Source organism: Nannospalax galili, unplaced genomic scaffold, assembly GCF_000622305.1.
Source record: "Nannospalax galili isolate Female #2095 unplaced genomic scaffold, S.galili_v1.0 scaffold657, whole genome shotgun sequence".
Lineage (NCBI taxonomy): Eukaryota > Metazoa > Chordata > Mammalia > Rodentia > Spalacidae > Nannospalax > Nannospalax galili.
In genome coordinates this window covers 1,631,751-1,640,052 of record NW_008339927.1, presented here as the reverse complement: position 1 = coordinate 1,640,052, position 8,302 = coordinate 1,631,751, and the positions used below count along the sequence as shown (strand labels likewise).

Below are 8,302 nucleotides of genomic sequence, written 5' to 3'. Positions count from 1 at the left end.
TCAGGAACTGGATGTTCGTCCTGCTTCCTGGGTCCGATTTGGGCCCCTGTGTTTGTAATAATTTTATCCATCTTTACTTTCTTGTCCTTACCTTTCTGGCAAAAATTTTAAATATGGTGTTTATATATTTATGTCAATTTAAGTCAGTGTTAACATTTTGGATTTTTTAATTTTATTTATTACTTTTATTTTATATTATGGGTGTATTGGCTGCATGTGTGTAAGTGCACCTGTGTTGTGCAATGCTCACGGAGGTCAGAAGAAGGCATCAGATCCCCTAGAATTGGAGTTAAGGATGGTTGTTAGCCGCCATGTGGGTGCTGGGAATGGAACCAAGGTCCTCTGCAAGAGCAGTCAGTGCTCTTAACCACTGAGCCGATCTCCCCAGTTCCCAACATTTTATTTTTTTAAGAGGAGTTTTTGCATTTAAACTTAAACATGGCAGGAAATGAAGGATGTTATTCCCTAAAAGAACTGAATACACACGGTGGTGGACAGTAATTGGAGGAATTCTATGGTAGAGACCCCTCTCTGAACCGAGTGCCTGCAGCACCTCGCCTATAGCCTCTGTAAAACTGCCTGAGCTTTCTTCATTTTCTAGCATTTTCTTTTCCTTTCTTTTTTTTAAAAATATATTTTATTATCTTTATTTTATGTGTATGAGTGTACTGCCTGCATGTATGTAAGTGTACCCATGTCATGGTGTCATGTAATGCCCACGGAGGTCAGAGAGGGTGTTGGATTCCCATGGAACTGGAGTCACGGACAGTTGTTAGTCCCCGTGTGGTGCTGGGAGTCAAACCCAGGTCCTCTGCAAAAGCAGCCAGTGCTCTTAACCGCTGAGACATTCCTTCAGCCCCAGTTTTCCATTATTTTCATAAATCTTTCCATGGGCAGGCAGATTCCTCCAGAGAGTCGCTTACATTCAGTCCACCCACAGAACATCTGCCCCTGCTCCTCACACTGACCAGCAGAAGGTAACTGCAACGTCTGCTGCATTAACTGTTGACAGAGCCACAGTGATTCAAGTTGCAGTCTAGTCTCAGGAGTGTGTGGATGAAGTGGAGACAAAGCCACGGGAGATGTGACATTTGGCTTAAATGAATATGCTCTTTAAACTCAGTTTTAAAATAATCTTTTTATTCTTAAATTTTTTTGGAATCAGGAATTCAGGAATACATCTGGAATGTAACGAAAGTTATGAATTTTTATTGAGAGAAACAACACAGCCCCCCTGCCCCATCTGTGGTCACCTTGGAGAAGCCACAGAAGATGTGGCTCTGGCTGCTTGTGGTTGGGCCCACTCATGCCTTTTTGGGGGACTATCACCTAAACACCAGTGCTCTTGGGGTCATGACCCAAGGATGGTAGGGTGGTGCCTAAGGATGGAATCCAGACTTAGAGCTGAATGACTTGTCCAGGGACTGAGGAGCAGTCCGAGGCATGCCCAAGCCTCACCCTCCAGGGTTCTGACTCTAAGTTTAGCGTTCTTTCCATGACTCTGAGTCTCCTCTGCTGGTTCAGCAACTGGCAGGGCCTTAGATGAGGACAGACTTGGGAGCCAGTGGCATCAGGTGACATCTTGATCATTTTTTCCAGTTGAACCTGATTGCCAGGGAAAGCTCTGCCTCCCTTCTGCACCCAGGCAATTTCATAGGGAAAACTGAGCCTGGAAATGGAGGACTCTGGAAAAGCGCAGGTGCAACCCCAAATTCCAAAATGGATAAGTGGTTCTTTTCTGAAATGTGTGGTACAAATAAGGGGTCTGCAAATATTAAAAATTCCAAACATCATTTTGCCTTGGTGTTATGAAATTTCATACTTCACCAATCAGATCTTATTCAAATAAATGCAGTTTCATTTCAGACTCCCCCACATCATTCCCATTTATACCTTGTTTCCTAACTTTATTAACAGCCTTGACCATCACTAATTTACTGGTGTGTCCCAAATAAATTTCTCCAACCGTAAATCTCTTCTCAGTCTTTCCTATGGCCAATGGAATTAGACCGTGCGAAAGGACTTTAAACTCAACATATCTCAAACCAAATTCATTATTTTCTTAACCTTTATTTGCACATGTCTAGTAGCCTACCATTAATTCAGTTGTCCAAGCCAGAATACTGGCCAGCTGACCCCAGGTCCCTGCCTAGTGTCCCCCGCCTCCTCCTAGGATCGTACTTTGTGGTCAGTTCTTTGCCACCTCACACCTCACAGCTTCAGGGCATTCCTTACTTCCTTCTTGTCACAGTGACCATGTCCCCACATAGTCCACCTTGCTCAGTGGAGTTTCTTAGCCAGCTTCAGAGCATTCGTCCCCTTTCATTGGATGTTCAACAACTGCTACTTTTTCCTATGTAGTTAAGTAAAATACCTTGAGAACAGATTTCTTGGATGATGGAATCTTTTATGGTATCTTACAACATCATTCCGGATACTAGTGGTTGTTATACACTACCTGGGCTGCACCTGATATGACACGACATTCGGCTTAAATGAATACTCTCTTTAAACTCAGTTTTAAAATAATCTATTTTTATTCTTAACTTTTTTGGAATCAGGAATTCAGGAATACATCTGGAATGTAATGAAAGTTATGAATTTTTTATTGAGAGAAACAACACAGTCCCCACCCCCCCTTCTCTTCTACCTACAACTTCAAGACTTCCAAAACACTCATCCACAGGCCCTTAAAGTGGTGAAATATTGCTAAGGGGCCCTGCCTTATAAATCATTGCTTGCATATGTTCCTGTCAGAGTCTGGGCATACCTTTCTATTTTAAATAAACAGTCTAATGAGTTTGGTTGTAGCTGAGATGTGATCATCTATCTGTTTTCCCAGAGTCTGCACCACCTATGTAAAAGTGATCTATGGATGGGACAATCAATCTGTATGGCCATCCAGAATCTACTCCTCACTAGTTCTAGGACTTTGTGCAGTTCTATAACTAACAAGCTGTGGTGGAAATCAACCTGAATTCTTAGCCAGAGGACCTGAATTCTTGGTCTCATGTGTTATACTAACTGTGGAAAGCTTTTCAGAGATGTAGCTCAGGTACAACGCACATCTGACATGACTACCATTTCGTGCTTTGCATAGTATTCATTTCTATTATTTCATTTCATCCCAATGAAAACCTGCTGAGAAAGTCAATTGGTAAACCAGGCTTAGTGCTGCGCCTTCAGCGTTCAGGAGGCGGAGGCCGGAGACTCAGAAGTTTACGGTCATCCTCATCTATATGGAGAGTTGGAGGTGAGCAGGGTGGGCAACAGGAGACCCTGTCTCAAAAACGAAAAAAAAGGAAAGAAAAGAAAACAAGAACTGGGCTGGGGAGTGGTGATGCACGCCTTTAATCCCAGCACTCAGGAAGCAGAGGCTGATGGATGTCTGTGAGGCTGCAGCCAGCCTGGTCTACACAGCAAGTTCCAGGTCAGTTGTGGCTACAGGGAGACCCAGCCTCAAAACAAAACAGAGCAAAGAAATAAGTAAATAAAATATAAAACAAATACCCCTCCCCACAAAAAGAAAACAAAAGTTGATGAATAGAATCATTCTATTAGTGAGGACAAACAAGAAAAAACACACAGAGAGGCTTAGTGAAAGGTAGTCACGATCAGGGAATACAGAGAAGATCCTCTTCTGGCTCTCATGCCCAGGTCGCTTCATCAGCAGGTCCTGATTTTCAAAGTGTGTCATGATTTCATACAGGCTGAATGTGAATTGAAGATACCAGGCAACACGGACTGGATTTATTTGTAGCAAGTTAGGTTTTTCCAGAACTTTGGTACTGTTAGAAGGAAAATAAATTTAGACAAGTAAGAATGATGGTTACCATCCTGACTGTCGTGCTAGGCAACTGGTATACTTGGTTGCTAATAATTTTATAGAAAAAGGACACTTTTGGAAAATATAAATGTTTGTTTTATGCCCCTAGGGATTGAATCCAGGGACTTGTGCATGCCAGGCCAGCATTCTATCACTGAGCTACATTCATAGGCTAGAAAATATGAGTTTGAATACGCTTTTATGTACAGATTTTGTTTTTTTTTCCTGAACTACTCTTAACTATACTGGAGAATTAGAGATGAACTTAGCTAACTTGACCTGAGCTGGCCAGCCTCTTTTTATTAATCTCCTAAACCTGTCAGGACAGGTAGAATGTTCACACCCTCCTTTTCCCCTTCTCTCTCACATTGTGTTTCAGATGTGAGCTGGGGGGCCGGGAAGATGGCTCAGTGGTTAAGAGTCCCCGCTCCTCTTCCAGAGGACCTGAGATCAATTCTCAGATGTGAGCTGGAGGGACCTTGGGAGTTGGTTCAATACCACTTTGTGCAAGTAGGGAACCAAAGCCCTTTGTCTGAGGCCACACAAGCTGTCTGGTGGCAGATCTAAAGGGGCTCCCACATCTTGTGACGACCATACCCTACTGACTTTCCTAACTTCTTAAGCAGAAAAGCAGTAACTTGGAACATGCAAAATGAGCTACCCCCATGAAGGTATCTACAGTAGTTTCCCAAATATACTTGCTCGCCACCTTCAGCCCAGTGCCAAGGTTTCCCTCCATGTAGACAGAGATAGTAATTCTTCTCCAGATAGTAGTTTCACCACAGATCTGACTTGGTTATTCCTCCTTCCTCCATTCCTCGCTCTTCTTTCCTTCCTCCGTCCTTTCGTCTTTTCTTTCCTTCTTTCCTTCCTTTTTCTTTTCTTTCTTTCTTTTACTTCTTTTGAGACACAGTATTGCTACCTAACCCAGGATGAGCTGGACACTAGCCTCAGCCTCCCTCCTGCTAGGAGTTCAGGCGTGTACCACTATGTTGGGCTGCCTTGATTCCTGGGAACTGTATAAGAATTCAAAGACCACTTTGCAATGTCTTCAGATGAAAGGAAAAAGCCTTTACTAAATAAAACTTTCAAAATTTTGTGCAGTTGAAAAGGGTTATCGTAGTGCTCCAAAGGGTAGCTTTGTGTGGTTCTTGGCACCGTACTGGATAAGCCGGTAAGACAGAGGGGGAAAGCATAATTCTTTTAGAAAAGAAATTGAAGGTGATGAAGGGATTAAAAATAACCCCAAACAATTAAAGAACAGCGATGTTCTAGGCAACAGTGAACGTTGTGGAACTGTGAAAGAGTGGGATGGTCATCACCACCGGTAATAAATGGCACCATTGTGGATAAAATAGAATTTGAATTTGGCCTTATGGGTAGGGTTGGCATAAGGAATAGGATTTAAAGAAGCAGAAAGAGGGCACTGGAATAGGGATTCACCAAGCCTGTGAGATGGACAGTGAGTCACCAACCTGACTGAATGACCTGTGGGGGACCAGTCTGGGTGTGATGCTGGCAATCAGAAATAAAGTTGATAGAAAGAACGCACAGCCCTTGAATTTGAATCCCAACTGTGATTTTTGGACCTAAGCTTCTCCATCCTTCAATATTCTTGGGTAAAGTGGGGCTAATAATTATCTTGCTCTTCTGTTTTTGACATTTAATTGGGTTTCCAAATCCTAAACACAGCCAACCTTAGAACCTTGACAGCACATTCCAGAGACTTTAGTAAGCACATGCCCTTCTGGTTTAGTTGGGAAGTTCAACTGAACATGCTATAAAGATTTTAACTAGTATATTTAAGGTGAAGCCAGAAAATGAAGATGTGAAAATTGTCTGAGGAGTCTGAAGTTGAACAAGCAACAGAGAGACATTTTTTGGCATAGAGTTAGAGAATCTTTCCTTAAAAGGTATCTATTCAGACTGGGCATGTTGATGCCTGCCTGTAATCCCAGCACTTTCGAGGCTGAAGTGGGAGGTTTGCTGTGAATTTGAGGCCAGATAGGGCACAAAAATTTGTCTATTCAGATCTCTGAAGAACTTGAGTGCCTGGCTCTCCTCTGCTTTATGCACTGGAAACCTGCTCCCAGGGGAAGGGTACCACTTGCCCTCTGCTCTGGTGTGTGGGTTGGGGATAAACAGCATGGGCAGCATTTCTCTGAAAAGGGAGAGAGAGAGAGAGAGAGAGAGAGAGAGAGAGAGAGAGAGAGAGAAGGATTTTAGGGGGAGTTAAAATTGCTCTTTTTTTTCCCCCTGGTTCTTTTCCTTTGCCTTGGGAAGGTCTTCAAGGGTCCACTTCAGAGGTCAATAAGAGAAAAGCTGGAAAACTGGATATTGCCCATTAGCACATCTTGGCTAACTACGTGAAAGTTACCAATAACATCTATAGACAAGCGGGCTGAATAGGCCCTGAGTCTTTGGAGTCAATGGCCCTAGTCACCTCTCAGCACTGAGAAGGATGCACCAGCTCATCTTCTGGCGGGCCAAGGAGACTGGAAGCAGAGCCAGAGCGGCCTTGTCCGACTGTCAAGGGTGGAGAGGCTCCGCTCAAGTCTTGGGATCTGGCCATTCGTCAATAGTCCTCTGACCCTCTTAGTCTGCTTCAGCCAGGCTCTCCTCCAATTCTGACTGTCTGGCTTTTGCATAATTACAGTGTCTTCCCCATGGGATTTGCTAGCAATTCTTGGATTGTGACTCTGAAGGGAAAAGACCCAATAAGTCCTAGGTATTTTCATGAACTTAGCCAGCCTCTCAGTTAGATAAACTATGTTTAAATGGCCAGCCCCAGTGGATGACCTTGGGTGAGTGAAAGCTTTCCTTCTGGCCCCTCTGCTCTTGCAACATTTGCCTCTGTGGTTTATTTATTTCTTATTTATTTTTGAAAACTTGGCATCTGCTGTCATCTTTTAGGAATTTGAAATCTGTAGGAGACAGAAAATGACCTTACCAATACCTGCTGATGAACAAGGTCAAGGACAGACCCATCCTACTACTCCAAATGGGTCACTAGGGAGAAAGAGGGGCCAAACATATGGCAGACCTTATGCTAGGTATTATTTCTCAGGAACATATACAGGATGAAAATATAGGTAATAATACTACAGTGATATGCCATACCGTATGCTGGACAGTAAATAGAGATCAAAGGAAATGTCACAAAAAGTTTTCTGCACTGTACCTGTCCTGTGGTCACCCGGTCAAAGTACATCCTCCTGTTTACAGAAATAAATATTAAGGATTATCCTGGAGACTTTACTAATCTTAATGTTGGGAAAATAATTATAAACATGATCAGTGCATTGAATAGTTAGCTGTAACATCTTTGTTATATATATATGTGTATATATATATATATGTATATAAAGTTTTCCTATCATTATGGGGTAAGTCAAATAAAAGCTAGTGTATCCTTCATGCCCTTCCAAACTCCCCTGCTGGTGAGTTAGATGCCAGGATCCTCCCCCTCCCCCCAATTTTCTGCTCTGTCTATAGAACCCCTCAAATACAGGCTGGGAGTTTTGTCTTCCCTGCCCCCTCCTCATTTGTAAAAAAAAAAAAAAAAAAAGCTTTAAAGAAAAATCTCTGTGAGACAAAAATAGCTCCAGTTGTGCGAGGCCTATGCGCAGCGCGCCACAGAGAGATGCAAGTCAGCCCGTGTGAACCGCGAACACGAGTGGGGCCCTGGGTGGATTCTCTGCCTGGGCCTGGTGGGTAGAAGGAGAATGTATGTTTTGGGGTTGGGAGGTGGGTCGGGAAGATCGGGGATGGGGGAGTTCCAAGCATGGAAGCCCACCCTTGCAAGGCATTGGGGTTCAAGGGGACCCTTCTTCCCCTCCCCGCTACGTTTCTTTTTTTTTTTTCTTCCAAATTTATTTTGCCCAGGCTGGGATTGGCGCCGGTCAAAAGGGAGCAGTTGGCACTGAACGTCACCCTCAAGGTAAAATGAAAGACAAAAGAGGAACGCATGCTTGCTTCGGCTTTTGCAGCGGCTGCTGCGGCGGTCGCAGGAGCAGCAGGATTTAAAGGGGGGAAAAATCACACGCACATATACACATCTATACACACCCAGAGGCGTCGATTATGCAAACGCAGTAAAGCCATCAAATCATGACATTGCCGGGGGGAAATTTTTTTTTCTAAAAAAACAATATACATACATATACTGGGAGAGATATTTATTATTTTTTTTTTAAAAAAAAGAGGGAGCAAAACGCATGCAAAGAGAAAGGCGCACATACCACGTAACCACCCGAGGAGAACCTGGCTGCCTGTCTCCTCCTCTGCCAAGTTATCATTGAGAAAACAGGCAAGGCATCATGACGTCCTGGGTCACAGGGAGTGCGGACCGACGCTACCAAGAGCGAAGGGAGGCGCCGGGGCGCTCCGGGTAGCCGCGGGCGCAGCCCAGCCGCTCGCAGCCCGGCTCGGTGAGTGCTCAGCCGCTCGGGACGCGGACCCCGGGGCCCAGGCCGG

General features: G+C 44.0%; 1 protein-coding gene and 1 long non-coding RNA gene across 2 annotated transcripts in view; one reads left to right on the top strand and one right to left on the bottom strand.

Moving 5' to 3' along the window:
• Positions 1-3,566: 3,566 nt before the first annotated feature.
• LOC103735509 lies at positions 3,567-8,117 on the bottom strand. The gene is made up of 3 exons (XR_607331.2): positions 8,068-8,117; positions 7,008-7,041; positions 3,567-3,788 (listed from the first exon to the last, which is right to left on the bottom strand). It is a non-coding gene; the product is annotated as an uncharacterized LOC103735509 (long non-coding RNA).
• Positions 8,118-8,161: 44 nt separating this feature from the next.
• The window catches only part of Esrrg (estrogen related receptor gamma), a 635,772-nt gene continuing 635,631 nt past the window's right edge, over positions 8,162-8,302 (top strand). The window contains exon 1 of the mRNA XM_008834811.3: positions 8,162-8,256. The gene's annotated coding sequence lies outside the window, so the exon portion shown is untranslated. The remainder of the gene's footprint in view (positions 8,257-8,302) is intronic.